The sequence below is a fragment of the Meleagris gallopavo genome, chromosome 20 (genome assembly GCF_905368555.1).
Source record: "Meleagris gallopavo chromosome 20, MGAL_WU_HG_1.1, whole genome shotgun sequence".
Classification (NCBI taxonomy): Eukaryota; Metazoa; Chordata; class Aves; order Galliformes; family Phasianidae; genus Meleagris; species Meleagris gallopavo.
In genome coordinates this window covers 6,030,190-6,052,630 of record NC_139423.1, presented here as the reverse complement: position 1 = coordinate 6,052,630, position 22,441 = coordinate 6,030,190, and the positions used below count along the sequence as shown (strand labels likewise).

At 52.3% G+C, this 22,441-nt stretch overlaps 1 long non-coding RNA gene across 1 annotated transcript in view; it reads right to left on the bottom strand.

Annotated features, from left to right (window-relative positions):
- Window positions 1–884: 884 nt before the first annotated feature.
- Window positions 885–22,441, bottom strand: part of LOC116217320 (uncharacterized) — a 38,139-nt gene continuing 16,582 nt past the window's right edge. The window contains exon 3 of the long non-coding RNA XR_014887415.1: window positions 885–1,694. This is a non-coding gene — a long non-coding RNA (uncharacterized LOC116217320). The remainder of the gene's footprint in view (window positions 1,695–22,441) is intronic.

Below are 22,441 nucleotides of genomic sequence, written 5' to 3'. Positions count from 1 at the left end.
CAGGAGGAGAAAAGAGCATCAGTCCCACCTCAAACATGAACAGTGGCTAAGGGCTGAGCATCACCTTGACTTCTGCCTCCAAGGACACTTAATCAATGACAATGGATTTGACATCACCATCACCCATCATCACCAAACCAAACACCAAGTGATGTCCGCACATTTCTGGGCTTTACTGTTCTGCCATAGTTTTCCCAAGCACAAAACATGGTTCTCAAAACACTCAAGTAATATTTTCAAAGGAAAGGGCCCAGAACTCCATGTTCCTGACCAAGGACCTGCTGTTCCAGCGGAGCACAGCAGTCACACCACCAGCTCAATATCGAGACCACAAGTCACTCCACCACAGCTGAACACCCAACACATTCATGCACGTGCCTACGGCTATAGTGCTTTTTAGATGAAAGGACATCCTTGTTTTTTTTTTTTGGTAATTGAAGAAATAACTCTTAAAAAAGAAAAAATCAAAGGACATTTCCATTACATAAACATCCTTTTATGATGTTACGTTTCCACACAGCACCTTCCAGTGCTTCGGCTCTACAGGGTGGGAGGGAACACATAGTCCATGGACATGAAACAACATGATTTAAGGGGATTTAATCTGCATCTCAGGCACTCTTGGAGCAGGAGGCATGCGAGGGGCAGCCGCCTAGTTGGCGGGTGATGGTTAAGGGGTTGCAGAAAGAAAAGAGGGAAAGGACAGGGAAGAATTTTTCTGCAAAGCAAAGGCATTAAGCTCTTGGCCTGGCTTTACCGGGGTAGAAAAGTTTGCCAAAGCGTCGGTTTCCTGTGCAATCAAACCCGTCCACTCGGCAGCCCCGCGATAGGGCCATGATGTAAGTGTGGCTGAGCCAAGGCAAACGGAAAAGAACAGCGAGCACTCCGAGAGGCAACGGATTTTATTAAGCAGTTTAATTGTTTCTGAGGGTGACATTTTTCCCCTTCTTGACGTCCCCTTCGCTGCGGTTTGGCCCTGTGCCCCCCCAGAATCCCACCTCACCCCTATGGGATGTGTTGGGGAGGATGCAGCCATGTAATGTGAAGGGACACAGCTCCCAGACAGTCTCAGACCCAAGGCACTGCAGTTGTCAGCTCTTGGTGTGCTGCTCCCATTGCTTCTCCAGAGGCGTTCACCCCCTCTGCATGGGGCTGCACCCAGTGCTGGTCCCGGCATTCTCAATAAGAGCCCGAAACCCCCAAAAGATTCAGAAAGAAGAACGAAGGAGGGAAAAAAATAAAATAAAATAAAAATCCACAGCTACTTCTTTGGAACCGGGCAAGCTCTTGGTGCTTCGCAAGGGAAAAAATGGAGCTACTGTTTGACCCGAGAGGACGCAGCCATCCAGCCCCACAGATCCTGAGGCCACCCGGCCAGGAGGAGGATGTGCAGAGCGCAGCAGGGAGCAGTAATTCGGCCATTCCTGCCCTGCATGGGTGCAGGAGAGCGAGGTCAGCTCAGGACCCTGGATCACAGTGAGCGGCGGTGGGCGGCTGCACTGGGGCCATTCCCACGTCAATGCTGGGGGAAGGAGCACGGCACGACCCTGGGTGCATCCCAATCCCTGAGGGTGCCAGGCACTGTGCTGCCTCTGTCCTTCCTCCCTCCCGTCCACGGTGAGGTCCTGGTGGCTGCTCCTGCTGCAGTGCATTGGCTCTCCTCTCAGGTGCATCTCGAGCCTCCACTGCTGGCCCTGCAAAGGAAAAATCCAGCGTTAGTGGGTTGTGATAGAGGAAATTGACATTCCTCTTTGTTACCCTTTGGGATGATGGATGAGGGAGGCACACCAGCAGCTCTCAGTGTCATCTCCAAGCCTTGACACCAAGGCCAGCGGGGACCCACTGCAGCCCAACACCCACACCCAGCATAAAGGTGAGCAGGAGACATGGCTGGGGGCTGGCAAGAGGAAATCAAATGGCTGTTTCCATAGAAGAAACAAAACCACTACACATGAGAGTGCACAGGAAGGGGAACCAGCTCATTTTGCTTGTATTCATGCAAGGGATGCACAAGGGAAGGGACAGCAGCATGTTGCAGCACTTGCAGAGCAGGATGCAGGGCAGCCACAAGGCTGGCACAGGCTGGAAACATCACCCAAGCCCAAAGAGCTGCTCTGCATGCTGACAACTTTCCCAGCCTTTTTTTTTTTTTTAAACTTTTTTTTGCAGCCACTTGGATGGAGATGGGGAGAGGAAAACAGTCTGACAGCAGATGCTGTTACCAGCATGGCAATGCATCATCCCATTTGGCTTTGCTGCCCATGGGCTTCCCCTATAGGTCCCTCAGCCGAGCAGCATGGAGGATCCAAACCCCTCTGCTACGTGCAACACCACCAGCTCCCATGTGGCTCAGCCCCCGTGAAGCAGGTTTTCCATCCAGCAAACCCTGCTCAAGTCCCCATCCTGCTCCAACATGAGCCAGGAGCACGCAGAAAGACGGGAATAGGTTTATGTTCGCTTATCACACTGCACTTATCATCTGTTTGCTTTGGACTTCGCAAGGAATATGCCAGCCAGATTGGCACCTCCTGGCCAAGCAGTGAGCCCCCAGAAATACTGCACAGAGATGGGGAACGGCCCCACACCCACTGACAGTCAACTTCGGGGGGAAAGGAGCAGTGCAGCATCTCCAAGTTTGCAAAGAGTCCCTGGCTCTTGTAAATGTGTTAAAAAATAAAACCCTTTAAGAGCTTCCAGATGTTCTGTTTATGTTGTGGTGTTACCCTGCTTGACTCTCGGGAGGCCAATACACAGCCTCAATGAAATCACAGCAGTGGGGGGAGTTGGGGGGGGAGGTCTGAGCCCTTCTCCTCCTCTTTGCCCCCACTGCAATGTTAACTCCCACGCTGCTGGCAAACACATGACTAGTGGCTGCAAACCCCCTCCCTGCACCTCTGGGAGCTCTCACATCCATGCACCCCCGTGCATGCCCAAAGATCCAACCTCAGTGTACGCATCCAGCTCTGTAAGCCCCAGAAGGTTTCCCAAACCCACCCTGCTGCCATAGCAAAGATGTGACTGGGCAAAAAGATTTGGGCGTAGACACACACGCACACACATCGATGTTGTGTGCGCACAGCCCGGCGCTGCACTCTTTGCACAGGGCGTTGCAGGGATGGAGCGCTGCTTTTGAAGTTCCCGCGAGCGAGCGGCGTGGTTGGCAGCAATCAAAGCACCATAAAACAGCGCTATCGCAGCTGTGTGCGCACGCTCTGATGTGTTATCAGCCTGGCCCCGGCCAGGACAGGGGAGGAGGGCACTTGTTTGTGCGGCTCATTTGAAAAGGTGTTAGCACCCGAGATCAAAGGCGCTTCCTGATGCGCTCCACTTCCCTGCAAGGGCACCGGCCGGCGCTGCTGGGGACGCTGCAGGATGGAGACATTGCAGGATGAAGATATGGGATGGGAACACTGAGGGATGGAGACACTGCAGAATGAAGACACCGTGGCATGGGGACACTGCAGATCACATTTCCTGCCCTGGCTGCTGCTGTAGGATGTCCTCCTATCCTGTTCTCTGGCCCACTGGGATTTCAGCTTGTCCTCCCCACGCAGACTTCTGGCACCCTTGGCGATGCAGCCCAGCTGCTACCCCTCAGATGCCCTCATTTCACTACGCACAGTAGGATAGTGCTTCACTTTGTCCCAGCGACGCCCTCTGCTGAAGGCCCATCCATCCTCCCCATACCTTGGGGATACGACCAAACCCACCCACAACTCACCTCCCCCTGTCCCCACCATCTGCACATCCTCTAGCATGAACCCCACAGAGGACCACATTCCAGGTGCAGTTTCCCTTACCCCAAACCGCTGCCTCCCACAGCCCCCACGCTCCCCAACCCAGCAGCATCTGCTTCCCCAGCCCGCGCTGTTCCAGCCACAGGAGGACACACAGCAGCACACATTGGCCACCCACCGTGAGCCCTATGCTCCTCCAGCCCCCGCCTTGTTTTTCTCCTCTCTGTGAGCCCACTAAAACCCCAGAGAGCAGAGATGTCCGGCACTGAGTAAGGGCACGGGGCTGCCTCCGCACTCAGCAGCCGCCCGGGGAAGGCAGCGCATCCATCCAGAGCAAACAGGAGGCACTGAGAGTGCAGTTTGATGACAATCAGATGCACATTTCTGCATGGGGAGCTGCCTCCTGCCCTGTACCCCCTGCCACGGGCTTGCAAGGAGCCGAGCAAAGCGTAGGAACAAAAATGAGGCTTTTGGCTACGGAGGATGAGAGCATCGCGTCTACAGACATCTTGAGCACAAACTGTGTAGGCAGCGAAGCCAAACAGGAAAGGAAACCAACAGACAGGGAAACGATTCTGGCAGCGCTCGCGTTATGGCTCACTCGGCTCTCATCAGCTGGAAATACCTCCGTGCTGCTCCCTCTGCCTGTCCCTCCTGCAGACCCTTTGCCCTGCTCAGACATGCCCCAATTCTGCTTTTATTGCTGAAGCGCTTCCCATCCTATGGGTTGAACTTAGAAAAATGCAGCTGGAGAGCTAGATCCTGTTTGCAGCAACTGCCCCAGCACACCCAGCACCTCCTTGCACTGGGTCCTGCATGCACGCCCAGGCAGAGCTCAGCCTGAACCCAAACCTCTGCAAAGAGAAAGGAAAGATCAACAGTTTGTGGATCTGCAGAGGGGAACAGAGTTTTGGCATGGGAAGGAGCTGCAAAGATCTGGGGTTGTACCAATCAGACCTGCACACACAGCTGGCCTTCAAAGCATGGAGGTGGTGGACATGGAGCAGTGCAGGGAGCTTGTGCTGTAACTCCCGCAGCCCAAGGGAAGGCGATTTGATACCAGCCTGAAAGCAATCCGCAGTTGAGAGATGCAGATTTATTCACATGCCCCAACGTGCTTAATGACCAAAGTGCTCCTCAGTGAACCCAGCAATGGATTGTAAAATAAAGTCGTTGCGGCAAGTGGATTAAAGGAAAAAAAGCAAAAGATCTGAGAGATGAAACAGAGCCGGTGAGTCACGGCTCTGCCAGCACATGGTGCCCTCCCAGGCTCTGCCAGCACTGGTGGCAGCACAGCCTACTGCCACCCCACGTCCCCAACACCAGCAACCCCACAGAACATCGTAGAAGGATAAAACCCCATCACTCCCTGGAGCTGCCAAGGAACCCATCCTGTGTTCTCTGCTTGTTTGCATGTGTTCCATCTGGAGAGGGGATAACCGCAGCTCTGCCTGGCCACGTGCTTCCTCTGCTGGACATCCATCCACCTCCCATCCCACCTCCTCAGACATCTCTTTGAAGCATCTCTCATTGCCCTGTGGCTTTGCTGTCTACTCCATTGGAGCAGCTTTTTGACAATGCTGCAAAGCAAATGCGTGCTCTTGTTAAGCACCAGACTCCATTGTAAGAGCCAATCTCAATCTCAGTTTCTGTCCAGAGAGATTACCTTCATTTACTGACCTAAGCATCAGACACCAAAATCTTGCCAAAATCCCAAACGGCTTCAGATGCCATTAAACTCCTTCAGCTAAAGGAAGTGAAGCCATTCTGTTCCCATTTCTGGTAACGTGTTAATAAATAACAGCATCCAGACAGGTGCCGTCAGCCTTGCTGCAGAGTTGCTGCTGGGCTGGCACTGAGTCACTGACCTGACACAGTACAGATAGCCGTGAATCAAGGGCAGACAGTCAGACAGTGCCTGAGACCAAACATACGCTCACATATGCTCATGGCTGCAGGGTGCTCCTCCCCAACCCGGGGCTGAGCAGAGCAGGATGCTCAGCACTGCACTGCAGGGGTCAAGATGCACGAGAGCCCCTTGCTCCAGGGCTGGGCACCCCAAAGAGTGCAAAGGATGTTCATTGTTTACATCAAGAGCTTGATGTAAGATCCAGCACGCCCAAAATACTCACAGCATTCAGATGCAGCAGCCACAAGCTGCAGAAAGCACCTTTCCAGCATGGCAGCAACCTGCTGGTCTCAAATCCGAGGAATGAAAGGGAGTGGCTGTGGCTGCAGTGTGTCCCACAGAGTACAGCTCCTCAAGGGGGGGATGCTCTCAGTGCCACTGGAAGCACCACAGCCCAAATATCACCACAGCCATAGGCACTCACCCCTAAAACAAGTGAGACTGGAAATATCCCTTCGACCATCCCCAATAGAAATTCCTCCAGCGTACCCACCTCCACTTGCTGTGTGTGTGGGATGAGGGGGCCTCCATCTCTGGCTGTCCCTGGTAATTCTTTCAAGCGATGACACTCTTTAAAGTGTCACATCAAGACTGACAGGCAGATGAAAGAATGAAGCAAGTCCTATCCTCCTTCATTTTTGGTGGTAAGAAAAATTGAGGCTTGGAAAACACGCTCCCAGGAGGGGCTGGAGGTCTCCTGCAGGCTCTGGCACCCGATGACAGCTCTGACTCCTTTATTAAAAGCATCCCCAAAGTGATAACCCTCTGACAGACAGACTGACAGCAGCAGCATGGTGTTACCGGGGCATGAACTTTGTTTGCCTCCCTGCATTTTTGCTTCTCCTGCTGGGACTCCAGCATTCCCCCATCACAGGCAGGAACCAAACAGCTGCTTTGCTTTCTGCCTTTCCCTGATGATCCCATCCAACTCCTGGGTTCTACCAATGAGCTGGAGGCTCAGAAACACAGGAAAATGCAGAGAGGCTGCTGGCCAGGCCAGCTCAGACAGGACAGCACGGCAAAACCAGCCCAGGTGCATTAATGCCATTCCCAAAGCAGACTGGGGTTTATCGGGGTTACTGGGTCTGCTTGAAGGAGAGCGGAGAGCTGAGCTCTCCATACCTGCAAACGTCCTCCAGTTCTGCAGCACCTCCTGCCTGCAAGCAAAGGCGAGCAGGGCTGTGTTCCCAGGATAAAAGGATTAAAGGAGCATCCATTCTTATCCTCACACCCTCAGCCTGTTCCTCATCCTGTGAGTGGAGCATATGGGTAAGAACGGTGCAGCAAATCCTACTTGCTTGGGCTCAGCCAGGGCAGTCCCAGTCCTCACACTGGGGTCAGGCTGCTTTCTGCAAAGCTTTGCACCAGGGAGCGTCCCCAAACACAGGTGGCAAAGCACCCACACTGAGCCCAGCCTGTGCCATAGACAAGATCTGTCCCACCAGCCCCATTTCCCTGACAGTATGATCACGCTGTGCATTCATTTTGCAACCTTGAGCTGACTTCTATCCCCAGGGATTATCAACATAAGCAGCGTTTTTTCCTGTGCTGCCCCAAACCTGATTAGTTCTCCGTGTTCCCCTTCCTTCTGCAAGAAAACACAAGGATATCGGGCACTGACAAAGCATGACAGGGTGGGCACAGCAGGACCACAGCCCCAGAACACAGCCTCATCCAAGAGCCCTGGCACAATGCAGCCCTCTCCCAGGCACCATCAGTCACAGCAGCAAGCAGTATGCTGAGCATCAGGGCTGTGCTTTGAGGGAGAAACTCAAAGAACTCAAAAAACTGCAAAACTGCGGCTCCTGGGGACCCCCCAGGGCTCCTGCAGGGCAACAGGGAAACCCACCGTGCACCCATCCTTATAAAATGGTAACTATAAAACTTGCTGCAGTAAATCAGCATGGCAGAATGCTGTGTAATTCACACAGTGGACTTCACTCTGGATCAAGGGGTAAAATTACCTCTGAGCTGCAGTGAGATGGTATCCCAGGTCAGGATTAGGGTTGCTGCTGACACAGGGTGGGATGCTGCAGAGCTGCCCTCAGTCCTGTGTTGGCCTTTGGAGAAGCTGGGCAGTTGTCTCTGAGCAGGAAAGTGGAGAGCAACAACAAAAATTCCTTATGTGCATAACTCAGCACAGAGCTCTGAACCATGGACACACTGCTCTTTTGTTTTCCAGTGGTAAGGCATCAAAATTGGGGATTTTTTTTTTTTTTTAATTGCTAAATTTAAATAAAACTTCCCTGTAAGAGGAACGAAAAATGGCCATAAAACAATGGAGCCCTGCAGTTCTCAGCTGAGAATCCCCACTGGGAGCAACGGTCACCTCCGCTGTCACAAAACCGCTGCAGCATCACACGCACAATGCTACAGAGTGCAGGGATCAACCCAAGCAGCAGCCAGCAAAAGGCATCACCCAACCCCTTGCAAACCTTGTTGCATTCATACCAGGTCAACTTCTGGCATTTCTCAGATCCCTTTTGCTCTCTGCATCTTGCTTTTACCCCAGCTATCCAGATTTAGCACAGCCCTGACACACAATGTCACATCTCTCCAAGGCAATGCGAGGTGCTGATGGCCACGGCCAGCCCTACAAACGGCCCTGCACTGGCTGTGGTCTTCTTTCTTTTAGTGCTCCAAAACTCAGCCCTAAGACTTGGAACGCTTATGGGACTGGGAACGATTACAGCACATTTGATGACCCCGAGGACTTTGCATGTCCCCACAGAGCATCCCCAGCAGAAGGCAAAGCACAGGGATGGGGCCATGCCGGTGACCTCCCAGCAGAGCCATTCCTACAGCCAGACAGGAATTTTATTTTATTTAAACTGTTTCTTGCTTGGTAAACGCCAATTGGTTGAAACTTCAACTTTACACAGGATTATAGAAATGTAGGTCAGGAAGAAATTGTCCAAGTGAAAAGCTCCTTGTAACTCACTCTCCCCAGCACCCCGGCTTGCTGTTGGACACAGGGCTTTGTACTATTTCTACGTATGTCCCAGTGATTCCAGGTGATTTCCATACACGTATGGCTGGGTACCAATGGAACCTAAGCATCAACATCTTCCTTTCATTGCTGCTCAACACCGTAGATGCACAAAGATGAATTTCTAGAGAAAATCCACTTTCCAGAATGGATGATTTACCCATGAGAGGAGCTCAGGCTGCCCCCCAACCTTCTCCCCGCTGCTGCCCACCAGAGCCAGGGAACCACTGATCCCTTTTCAACACCTCCCAGCACTGTAGCAGTAATTTATGGGGCTCATTTCAGCGCTGTGCTCAGCGCCCACCACGCAGGCACCCGCACCAGGCACTGAGCTCACCGCAGCACAACACGGCCACGCTCTGCAGCTTTATGTTTGTTTGCTTTAATTGAGAAAGGGCCGAGGGAAAAGAAAAAAAAAATAGTCTGAAAAAAGAGAAAGAAAGAAAGAAAAAAAAAAAACAACAAAAAACCCTCTTTCAACCCCCTGGTTTCATTTTTCAGGTGTCTTGATTTATTAATCGGCCCATTTCTATTTAATAGGCTCTCCTTGCTGGAGCACCAGCACAACCCCAGTCCTGCAGCTGCCAACCCATCCCCAGCCCTGCACATCCCTGCCTGGCAGGCAGCTCCCAGCTCTCTTCTCCAGTTCTCAGCAAGCTCACAGTGCGGGCAGATGTCAAGTTTCCAAGAAAGATATTTTCATGTAATACTGGGAGGATCACAGGCACTAAATATGATTTCATTTTTAAAGCCACACTCACTTTGGCGTTGTTTTAAAACTCATCCTCTTTCCTCAGAGAGGAAATAGCACCAGTGCTCCAAGAAACACAAACAGGTGATCTGCACCCATAATGCTCTAAGAAATCAAGGGTTGATCTTCACCTGACATTCACAAGCATCACGACAAACCCCACTGAATGTGCCACAAGGTCACACTCACTTTCTCCTATGCACAGCCACGTGGAGCTGAGTTTGATGTTACGATTCAAGGCGTGAGACCATCACAAGCAATCATCCCCCAACAACCAATTACAGCTCTTGGATACCCCCATCTGCCCAGCCTTCCTCCCACCACCCTACTCTTTCCCCCATCCCATGCCCCGGGCATGATCCAGGGCACAGTGCCCATGAGGAGAACTCCCAGTGGATGAGATCAACATCTCATTTAATTAAATTCTGCCTTCTAGATCAAGCAAAAAGCACTCAGCCCAGCCCCAGCATACTGAGTTTGGACTCCCAGGGAGGACACAAATGCTGGAGGTTGACCCAATTTCCAGGAGGGCTCTTGGACAAGACTGAGAACTTTGGGTCCACATGCTTTACTGGTGCTGATCCACAGCCCAGTAACCCACCCCATAGGGAAAGATTTAATGAAACAAGTCACACGTGGGACAGACCTCATAGTCCCAAGCCTAGATCTGCACCAGGCAGTCCGTTTGTCACACTGCTGCACCCCACATGTGCTCCCCCTGCCCACTGGCACAACTACACCAGCTCAGGCAGAGTAGAGCTGCTTGCAGCCACGTTTTTCATCAGCAAGGCAAGCAGGCTTGGCCTCTCAACAACTAGGGCTCTTTTAAATAATATATATATATATATATATATATATATGTCAGTCTAGCTATGCTGCTGGCTAGGCCCCAGATGACTGCGACCAAGGCCAATCCCCAGGATAAACACAGCCTACCTGGGTTTATAAGTGCCAGAAGCATGTAGGCACCATGCGTGATCTCTTATACAAACAACACTGCAAAAACAACCCTGAGCACTGTAGGAACACTTGTAGTACGCAGTGTACATGAGATGAAGTGTTTGGGAACATTACTGCAACGTATCCCAGAGGTAGATGCTTCCCCTCTCCTGCCCCATGCATCAGCCTTAAAGGTTTGGAGCAGCGTCTCACTGCTGGCCACAAGAGTGATGTGCCCAGAGGATGCTACACTGCAGCTCAGGATCACATCCAGGGGAGGGGTGCATGGTACAAATCATGCTGGGCAGGCATGGAGCTGGGATGCAGTGGAACAGGCAGACTCAGAACTCTGAGGAGGGGAAGAGATGCAGAAAAAGCTCAGATATGGCCCAGAGCTACGGGAGATGCTGGCCATGCACAAGGAGCAGATGCTCTGTGTCCTTACTTGTGGGACAGGCATTTCCAGCTTCAGTATCACTGAGCTTTGTGTTTTCTTCCCCAAGAGAAAACACAAAACCCACACACAGGTGGAACAATTCAGGCTGCACTCATCTTTTTGCCTCCAGTTATTCCAAAGCTCTGCACTTCTTCACCCTTTCTCTTTCTAACCCCTCATTTATAAGGCATGGTTAAAGAGGTGCATGCACTGTGGGGGCTCAGCCCCCTCTCCCCATTCCTTCCAGCATGAATTTGGAGACCATGGGCTCTCCAGATTTAACCTCCAAGATAAACATCGTGGGGCTGGAGCTTGCTCCATTTGCACTTCAACCACAGAAAGGAAGCAGCAGCAGGCAGGCTCACACCTGTGCCCACTCCATCCTGCAGCAGTGTTACAACCCCTCATCCTTCCATGCACAAAGTGCCAGCTTTGCAATGGATCTGTAACGGATGGCTTGGAGTGAACTGAGAGCACAGAAATTATATCATCACTGAGGCTGGAGAAGATCACTAAGATCCCCAAGTCCAACCCCAACCCATCCCCACCATACCCATAACCATGTGCCACATCTTCATGGATGGAACACGTCTGGGGATGGTAACATCTGATCAGAGCCCGTGGTTTGTGCGCTGTTCAAAGGCTCCGAATCACTCTGACAAACACAAAAATCTCCTTTCAGATCAGGATGTGCTAAGAAACATATCTCAGAGAGGCAGTTAACACCTGGACTCTTGTTCAGAGAGGAGGAAGGAAAGGGTCTCCAGGCTATTTGGCAGCAAGAGCCTTCCAGTAAACACTTATCTCACATCTTACGTTTCAGTCGGAAGTCAAAAGATTTGGTTCATTTTCCACCGGGAATGGGAGAGCTGAGCTGCCAGGGGGAGGAGCAGCCAGCCCTGTCCCAGGGCTCTGCCTGATGTCAGCCTGATTCAGCCCTCCGCACACCAGCTTTTGGGGATGTTTGACTCATTTCACTGCTGGGAAATGTATTTTCACCCGACACAGTGGGAATGAAGCAACCGTGCTCCATAATAACTCAACCAGGAGAGCTCGCAGCCTCAGGAACGAGAGGTCAGATTGGCCCCAAATGGGCTGAAAACCTCGAGATCAGCCCTATGACAGCCAGGAACCCGCAGCTCCCACCCTACGCCCAGCTATAAAATTGCCTTCTGAAGATGATGCACGGATTAATTGCACATACATACCAATGCTTTCATGAAGAAAGTTATTATCTAAAAACGGTGGGAGCAATAAAAATATAAATAGGCCTAGAGGCACCGCAAAACGATGCCATTTTGAGTGCATTTATTTTTTCCTTTCGATCTGCGGGGTGGTATTTAAAGATGAAGGGAGGAGAAGGAATACACGCTGCTCTGTCCCAACCCCACAAAGCTCTGGTGGTCTCCCAGAGGCAGCCGGGGGCTCTGGGTCCCCGCTTTAACAACCTCTGTGCACCTTTCATGTGCCACCCCACTGCCATCCATCACACATTCCATCCCAGCTGCAGCCTGCAGGCGGTGCCCACCAACCCCCTCCCTGTGCAGAAGGGTTTCTCAATATTTGCCTTTGCCATATCAAAAGGTGTCCGCAGCCCAATTCCTGCGGTACGCGGCAGCTCGCTGGTGGTCCCTAAATAAGCCTCCAGATGAGCTCACACCAAACATCCTCAGGTCCTCGCAGGCAGCCTCCATGCTGACCACAGCAACCTTCAAACAAGCCCCGGGAACAGGAGAGGCACAGTTCCCTCCACCACCATCCTCCTCCCGCAGGGTCCACCCAGGGGGACGTTCCTCAAAGTAAACTCAGTGTTCTTGGGGTTGGCCCAAAATCCGAGCCAGCCAGGACAGACAGACGCTGGGAAGGCAACCAGGAGGGAGAGGAAGAAAACCCACAAGCCCCTCTGCACCATCCAAGTCACGAGCCGTGGCTCCATGATGGGGAAGAGGATTTTTCCTGGATTGTACAACTCTGTTTGCATCTCCAGAGATACATGAGGTGGACAAAGGTGACTGTGTCCCTCATTTCCCCTTTCTCTCCTCTCCAAGAAAGGCTGAAGAGAGAAACAGGGACAAACTCCAGCACATACCCTTGTGAGATGCTCCGAGCCCTGCCCAGCAAATGCCTCCAATGCCCCAGTGCAGTGTGAGGACAGCAAGGTGCCTCCTGAGGACATGTGGCTTCACGGACCAAGCAGCTCTAATGTGTTTTCTCCTCTTTGGGAGAGCCATCCACACCCCCAGGCTCTGGGATGGATGTATTTGGGAAGGTGACAGCAGCTATGTGCCCTGCAGCCACAATGTCACTGCATTGTGATGCATCAGGTCAGTGAGCAGGGCAGCAGCCATATGGCCCAGAAACCTTCAGACTTTTATTGCAGCCCAGTTAATTACTGCTGGAAAAGCCATCGGCAGAGCCTGCAAAGCCATTCACCTCTGTTTATTCTGGCATGAGGGAAAGTGGCTGGGGCCACCATGCAGCCTGCCACGGGCAGAACATGGGGCACAGAGACCCTGCAACACTGCACAGCACGGCCCATCTGTGCCGTGGGGACAGCTGTGTCCCCTCACACCAATGCTCCCGTCACCAAACTCCCCACGTCTTCACTGGAGCAAGGGATAAATCTCCAGCTCTTCTCCCTGCTGTACGAAGCAGCAGTATCCAATGCAGTGTTACTCAGATGGAGAAACCAAGGCAGACACAGAGAGAGGCTTAGCTCTGCCATGGATGTGGGACACAGTGGCAGCCCGGCAACCCTGCATGCTGTGGCTCTGTTGTCCTCAAGTAATGGATTTACCTGACCCCAACTCCAAGCAGTCAGACAGCTCTGAACACACAGCCCAATCCCGCACATGACAGCAACAATAACGACTCATTAATTAAATGCTACAGCTTGCCTGAGAGCTGCAGCAGCCCCATGCATACCCCTGTGCCCTTGGCCACGTTCCTGTTCCCCTACGCAGCTGCACTCTCTGTCCAACCCTCCACTTTCTGTCCAACAGGTTCTCCTCCATATCTTTGTTTCTGAGAGGATTATCACTACAGCAATCTCCAGGTGACAGCGTGGCAGAAATCCCACCTGCCTCCTCCCACACTGCTGGGGACCACGCAGGACCAACAAGGAATAAAGCAAACCTCTTGCCTATAGAGGGCATTCACCTGCTTCCTGAAGTCAGAGGCTTTTCTAAGGGCAAGAGAGCAGCAGAACGAGCTGCTTGTTGCATTTGAAGTCTCTGAAACCGATGAGCTGGGAAACAAAAGTTGCTGCACCAGACAGAGGGGACAGCTCTACAGTCTGCAAACATCTGCAACACCCAGGAGCCCAGTTTGGCTGCCAACTTCGAGCTGGGAGCACAGGGGTTCTTAAAGGCACTGCTTACTCCAAAGAGAGCCCTGCTCAGAGCAGACCCACGGTTCCCAACACCTCTGCAGCGTCAACACTGTCCCACGTGTCCACAGAGTCCCCTCCATCCCTGCAGGAGCATAGCAAGCGCCCTGAGCTGGTGATGTGCAGTGAGATCTGCTGCCCTTCAGACATGAGCATCTGCCCAACCAGCTGTCATCACTCCGAACTCAGAGGAAACTCCAGTCTGGGAGGCAGAAGGACCCACGAGAGGCTCCCCAGCTCCCTGCACACACAGTATGGGGGACCCAGAATATGCCACTACCCTCAGGGGTCCGGATTTTGGTCCCGCTCCTTCCTGGCTTGGAGACAGTGCAGAGATGGAGCTGCAGATCCAGGCACTTTCCCTCCTCACCTCAGGGAACACGCATGGATTTTAAAGCTTCCTGCCAAGTATCAATTGTGCAGATGTTGAGTTCTTGGCAGGGACCACGCGTGTGCTCCCTGAGGTCATAAGGAAATCTCTCCAGAGCACAGGCTCTGGCTGAACACGTTTCTGAAGCCCTGTAACCACACAATAGGCTTCCAACACAGTCCCTGTAAGCGAAGCCATGCATAGGAGCAACCCCCTGGACAAAGCAGGCTCTTCTCCATCTGTGGGATTTCCATTTTGCCACATTTAGCTTTCCAAAGGTGAACGCCTCCTGATGGCCTTGGTGCTGGCCCCACATGAGCAAGGATGACGCTGAGCCACAGCATCACCTCCAGGATCCAGCAACTGCACTGGGCCACACTCAGCAGCACAGAACCTCCCAGGCAACAACCCACAGGAGCACATCCACTGCATCACTGCCACCAACATCTGCCAGAGCCACCCCATGAAAAAAAGGGTGGGTAGAACCCATAGCTCTCATCCTCTCAGCCCCTTGGCAAGCTCCTCCCGATCCATCCTGTTCCCTGCTTGGCTTGGGAATTCCAGGAACATCTGCATGTGCCTCCTGCCCAGCCCCACAGCTGCATGTCTGTACCTGTGGTGTGGGATGCACTCCTCACCTGGCTCAGGCAGCAAACCCTCCCATACACTGCACACTGCCCACCTGGCTGCTGCAGCATCCTGTTCCCAACCAGCCTCCTCTGGCAATTAAATCAATTAGTTAAGTCCTAGCCACTGTGCCCCCTAAAACAGAGAGCAAACATCTGCAGCAGCAGAGGGGGCACACACGTGCTTTTTCTTCCCATCACCTGAAAGGATTTTGTTCTCTCCAAGTCCATAATTAGTGAAAATATGAGCATCACTCCCAGATCACTACTGAGGAATGCAAGCATTGCAGATGCACAGCAGATGGATGCCGCCTCAACAAACATCCCACAAGTCACCCAGGTAGGATGCATGGGATGCTCACGGTTCCTGCTCCAGTCAGATGATGGATTTTCCCAAGCAAGTCTGGAAAGTGCCACAAACCCCATCCTGAGCACTTCACAGTGTGATGGACAAGGGCTCTGCAAGTCACCTGCTGACACACCTGGGAAATGTTCTGCTCTCCATGGGAGCCCTCTGTCCTGCTCCTCCTCCCCCATCCCCAAGAGCTCCAGCAGCTTTCTAGGTGGGAAAAAGCTCCCTGCAGAGGTGCTGATGGGAAAGGGGCCTGGATGGGGTGAAGGAGGAGAAACAGCTGCCGTCGCCCATGGCAAACAGACCTGGCAGCGCCGTGTTTTCCCAGCGCCTGCTGGAGTTTTATGGCAAGGCCAAGCTTACCTGGCAACTGCAGGAGGAATAATAAACCCCTGTTAGTGGTGTGCTGGGTGTGTGGGATGGCAGGGAAGGCAGATCCCAAACCCACACATCCAATGATCTGTGCACAGTCCCGCAGACACCACTGGGACTGCACAGCAGCACTGTGGAGTGGCTCAGGGGCCCACTCCGGTCCCATCTGGAGTTCAGGGCTGGACTCTCCTACTCTTCCCTGCACCATCTGACCCCTGTATCCTGTATCCCCCTGCAGTGCCCAGCAGGGTGCAGGGGAAGGCAGGACTTCACAACTGCGAGCTGCACTCCTCCATCTAATCCACACGCATCCCAACACCATTCCTCTCGGTGGAGGTTTCCCAACCTTCGTATCCTTCAAGAAAACTTTACAACAAATGCCCTGCACCACTTTGCCACCTTCATTCCCTGCATCACGGCCCAAGTTCTGCATTAAAACTTCCCAGCCTTTTCGTCCTTCCCACCCACCTCCCGCTCCATCATGCGCACACATCACTTCATCTTCAGCTTGGTATTAGGAAACATTTCTTCTCCACAAGAGTGGTTGGGCACTGGCACAGCTACCCAGGGAGTGGGGGAGTCCCTGTTCCTGGAGATGTTCCAGAACTGCAGAGATGTGGCACTGAGGGACGTGGTTATGGGCACGGTGGGATGGGTTGGGGGACCTTAGGGGTCTTTTCCAACCTTAATGACTCTATGATCTCTGCTTTGGGGCACGAAAAAGCTGAATTGCAGACGTCCCCTCTCCCCTCATGCACTCCAAGCCCACATCCAATGTGTTGACATCAAACAGAACACCCGCTGTCCCTCCCCAGAATCTGTGGGGAATTTGGAGTCCCTTGGGGGTCGCATTAGGAAGGAAAATGCCTATGTGAGATAATGCACGCTACAAGTACAGCCCCATCCCTTCAGAAGGGCCCAGCATGGATCTGCTGTCCCCCCCTGCACTGCAAAGCAGCCCTGTAACCTCCCTCTGCCCCACTGCTCTCCGCTGGCAGCAGCTCAGCGCAGTGCTTTGGCACCAAGACCCCCACCCTGGAGATAGCCCTATTCACACTAAAAACTGCTGGTGTGAAAAAACATATTTAAAAAAAAAAAAATTGGTACCAACCCAAAAGCTTTGAGGCAGAACACCAATGGGCTGTGAGCAACAGCTACAAAACAAACACCTGCGAGTGATGGGGGACCTGCCATCCATGTGCTTGGACAGATGCCCCTTGCAAGCCATGTTGTTTGCACCCACAGGCACCCAAAGACCAGACACCATGTTTTCTATACACTTTACGTGGCCGTTGAGAGTGGTTTCATGCAAGCAGCAGTTCCCCAGTGTTTATTTTAGCACTGTAACAAAGCTGAGTTTTAAGAGGACTGACTGTTTTTGGTGGCTCCAACTTGAGATTCTGTTTAGCAGAAAAGAAGAGAAAAAATAAAATGAGGGAAGAAGGGGAAGAAGAAGGTTTGGGTGAAATTTAAGAAGTCCCATAAACTTTGCTGAGTCCCATAGAACATCCCCTCCAGTAGAGCTGCCAAGGGAACGAACAGACCCTGTTATTATTAAGCACAATCAGGCCCTGCAGAAGTTTCCTATCCAAATTGCAAGGGCACAACAAGGTGTAATGCCACCCAAAGCACAGCAGCAGCACAGGCTGCCAGGACAGCACCTATGCTCCTCTTGGGAAGAGATGTTGGGTGAAGCCAATGGGACTGACATGAGCCCAGCAGCCAGGACATGGCACGCACTGAGCACCTTCCCAGTGTTGAAAGGAACCCTGGGGCAAACAGCACACATCAGTGGCTCAGCACAGCCTGCACTGAAGCCACCCCTGTCCCTACTGCGTCCCCATTGTGTCCATACCACGTCCCACTGCTGAGCAGGATGCAGAGCCTGCAGTTGGGATCCAGGGGAAAGGGGATGAAAGGCAAGAGAAACTCCGATTAATTGAAAAAACACAGCCAGGCCATGTTTGCCTAAGATTATCCAGAGGAATGCAAGTCTCCTTCACAGCGCGTTCATTTGCTCAAAACAAAAGTGAATAGAGTGAACTTTGGGTGGGAGAGGAAAGGGAAAATAAAAGATTCATATGACCTGGATTTGGGGCTGGGACAAGATCTGCCTGAGGACTGGAGTGGTTGCAGACTCTCAGCCCATCTCCACAGCTCAGCCAAACGCCCTGAGCCCACCACGTACCCCTGTTGGGTCAGCAGCTCTGTGCTGCTCAATGGCATCAGCACAGCACTGTGTGGGAAGGTAGCACCACAGCCACGCTGCTTCCAGGAGCTCACACTGGGGACACAGTGCGTGGGGACAGCCAATCCCTCAACCCCTTCCTTACATTTCAGATCCATCTTTTAACTTTGGGGAAAAGAAAAACACAGTCTTCAAGGAGCAAGGACAAATCTGCACCACGGAGGGGAGAAGCACACAAGACAGCGGCACCAAAGTCCCACAGATCTGCAATGCAAAGCCATGCATTGCAAACACTCTGCAGGGTTGGAAATGCAGCACGCAGCCACTACACAGCACAGAAGAGCCCCAGAGCACTTAAAACTTTCAGAGCCATGCTGCCCCGTGGTGAATACAGCCTTTGGGGGTTTTTGCAAGCCTAATCCTCCTCAGAGGGAGGAAGAAAGCTTGCATCACATCCCATCATGACTTGGATGTACTGGCATCTCTGCCCTGACCCTGCTCACCCATCTCAGCGATGCTGACAGCAGTGGAGGTGAACCCAGTGCAGAATGCTTTTCTCTACCCTCAGCCACACTGCAGCACACCTCCTGTAAGTGCCATCTGCACCAGGATAAAGGAGCTTTGTGTAACACTGATCTCTCAGCACGTTCCCATATGGAATTTGATCACCTCGGACTTATCGGAGCGGAGCTTTGAAATCCTCCACCCCTCTGACCACAGATGTCAGCTGTGACGTGAAGGGTGCTGGCATCCAGGCATGGGATGGGCTGAGCAATGCCCTATCACATCCAGCCTGCTCTCAGCTGGAGGGCCAGGGCAGTGCTGCACAGAGCCTGGGTTTGGGGCTGCACATCACAGAGAAGCTGCTCCTGCTCCCACTCAAACCCACTCCCCACCTCCATGCTCACACTGAGCACAGATTCACAAGAATCCGACTTAAAGAAACAGAAGGTGAAATGAGAAAAGGGAAAGCAATGGAGAGCCGGTCCAAGAGCAACATCATCTGGCAACTTTGTTTGGAAAAATTAATAGTTCTGCAACATTTTAAGAGAATGGAAGTGGATGGAGAGGGGAAGAGGGAGAGAAAAGGCAGCGTGGAAATCCAGGAACTCCCTTCAACTTTCTATCCACAATCAAAAGCGAGGCTGAGAAATAAAGAGAAACACAACATGTTGTTGATGACTTTTCCATTAAATACGAACATTTAAACCCCCTCTTTGTATTCCAGCCTTTGCTCGCAGCCTCAGCAGGCCCCACTTCATTTTCCCTCCCCTCCCTCCTTTTTAATAATAATAATAAAAAAAAAGTTATATGACTTTAATTAAATGCACTTATTAAAAGGGTGAAATATTTGGAGAGGCTGTTTTTACGCTGGAGGCACATTTTCCAGCATGCTGCAGAGTGTCTGCATCCGCCCGCCCCAGGCAATTTTTAATGCACAAATAAATCCCCACCTGAAGTGCTGACAGGTTATTACGCAGTGTGGCAGCCAACTAAAGTAAACACAGGGGCAGAGTTTTAACCTCTTGCAGTCGCAGAGCCTCTCCCCACCGAGGCGGGCTCAGGAGTAAATGACCAGCAGCAAAGCAGCCCCTCTTCCTGCAGTTCCTCTGCTCCATCTCGCTCTGCAGCCAGCAGTAGGGATGGGGCAGTGCTGGAGCATCAACTCAGCAGTGCTCAGCCAATGCACCAAGCCAGCAGGCAGTGCAATAGGAAACCACATGGCAAATTGACACTGGGCAGTTGTCACGGGTGTAGATTGATCTCGTTAACTCCATGACAGCAGTCATGCCCAGCCATACTGCAAAGCAGTGGGTCCAACCCCCAGGAGGCAACGTGCTCCCATCAGCTGCGTCCCATTTGCATTACTGGCGTTCCCAAAGCTAAGCCTGGGGTTTGCATGTGCCCTTATCAGCGCCGAAGCCGAGATCCAGCAGATAATCAACAAACTGCAAACAAATCACCCTGCAAACAGGAAGGGGATGGACACAAAGACCAAGGGAAGGAAGGTGCCAGATCTAAGGCCGAGTGCTGCTTTTTAGAAAGGAGGCATTAGCATCACCCAGCAGCTCTCATGCCCCACCAGACTCTCACACCAAGGCTCCCACATTTGGGAACTTAATTCCAAGCATCCACATCCAGGCATCCAAACATGCTCAGCTCCCAAACCTTCCGCCACAATTCTCAGTAACTAATAACTGTGCATCAGGCTAAAGCCAAACCATGCGAGTGTCTTCAAATCTTCAAAGCCCAAAAGCCCAGCTGCCAAAAAAAAAAAAAAAGAAAAGAAAAAAAAGCAGCTCCCAAAGCCAGTGGTCACTTCTTTAAAGTTCGGAGCTGATGCACGAAGCTCCTCTTTCCTGAGGATGACACAGTGCTGCACCCATCCCCTCCTAAAGGTCACAGGCACAGCACACAGAGCAGCATCCAACCTCCACAGGAGGGACCCCCTGCCAGCAGGAGTTATTTGCACAGAAGAGCCCACGCCAGAAGGAGACCAAGGAGGTGGATCAGCCACCTGAAGGAGGCCTTCATCCCACTGCCACAGCCACAGCAGTGACTCCTCTTCCTCAGCCACAGTTCCTGCACAGGTCACTCGGGCAGCACACGATGCAGACAGGCTCCAACAGCAACGCCGCCCTTGTCTTAAGAAATTAAGGCTTCAGCTCTACTTCCACATCTGACAAGACGCCGCATGCTTTGCTAATCCTCGGAGGAGATTAACTTTTTATTTAGAATTCTTTCCTCTAAATGTGGCAATTATGAAGGGTGGTTTTTTTTTTTTTTTTTCCCCCTTCCCTTTAAGCTCTTGGCAAGAAAAACATTTTCTCCAGGTTGGCTCAAACAGTTCAGTTAAACAAGGATCCCGGTCTTATTTTCCCCTTCTGAGCACATCCCCAGCAGCAATTTGCACAAAGGATGGGAACATCCACCTGCAAACGCAGAGCCAGTGATGGTGATGGAGGAGAGCAGCTATCAGTGCTAAATACAGCATCTCAGTGCAGTGCTGTTCACATAACCCCACGGTGGCTCAGTGCACAACGGAGCCCCAGCACTGATGCCCAGGAGAGCTGTGGGCACAGGGAGAGTTTAGACACGCCTGACTGGGACTCCACCAGCAATTGGTTCCCAAAGCAAAAATTCAAGCCAATCTTCTTAGGTCATATACCCACACATATACATATAAACCTAAAAAATATGACGACAGCATACACGTAAATGTAACAGATGGGTTCTGCCTGCATGCACCGAGCCCACTCCCATGCAGACACCACATACCTGTGGCCGTGCAGCTCCAGCAGCAGTAGAGCAGTTCACACAAAATTCATTGAAGAGTGCCCCAAACGGAGCAAAGGCAACCCTGACTGCATACAAAGGGGGGGAAAAAAAAAAAAAGTGTATCGAGCGCCTGCAGCTGTCAGAAAGCATTTCTCCAGCTTTGGGCGAGACAGACACAACCAATTTAGCGCAGCCTCGCTGAGGTGTATTAAGCTGTCAGTCGGGATGATATGAATTTAATCACTCGGAGCAGATCAAAGCTCTGCAGTGCTGTCGGTGGTGCGCCGGACGCACGGCGATAACGCAGAGGATGAATGCATACGGGAGCACAGGGAGCAGGAAAAGCCTCAGTGTGCCCTGGGACATCCACCTCCCACCAGGACTGCCCCTGTGTGGGATACAGCTCCAGCAGTGCCACCTCCTGCTCCATCATTCCCAACTTCATGCTAGAGATCCCTCCAAGCTACAGGGTCAGCTTTCCCACCACTGCGATACACGCGGTGTCCCTTCCTGCCACCATCCACCTGCAGAGGAGGGGGAAAAGCCACAGAACCAAAGGGAAAATACACAGCTCAGCCACAGCTGGAAGGGAAGCCTCCCATTGCTGCAGGGATTTAGTCTGCCGTTTCCCTGGGATGGATTAGCCTTTGACTACTCCATTAATTTTTACTGAGGTTCACCGGGCAGTTTTTACTGGGGTTTGTTCAGCAGGAGGGAGCGGGCTGGCTGCACCATCCAGATGCTGCACGCTACCAACCCAGCCAGGAAATTGTAACCAAACAAAGCATCTCCTGCAGAAAACTGCCCACAGCTGGGGTCAGGCAGAACCCATGGGAGCTCATCCAGTCCACAGGCTGAACAAATGAAGGGGGACCCACCGTGCCCAGCTGCCGCTCATGGGCACCTTGTGCACGCTGCCAGGGATGCTCATATTAACCCAGTGAGAGGAGGAGACGCCAATGGGACGCCAACCTCCCTGTCCACCTGCAGAGGGATAGGAGCTGCTCAGTGGCACTGAGTAGGGAACACACAGCCAGCAGCAGCTTCAGCATCAGCTCTCCCCAAGGCCAAGCATCAGTGCCACAAGGCAAGGAGTTGGAACGCC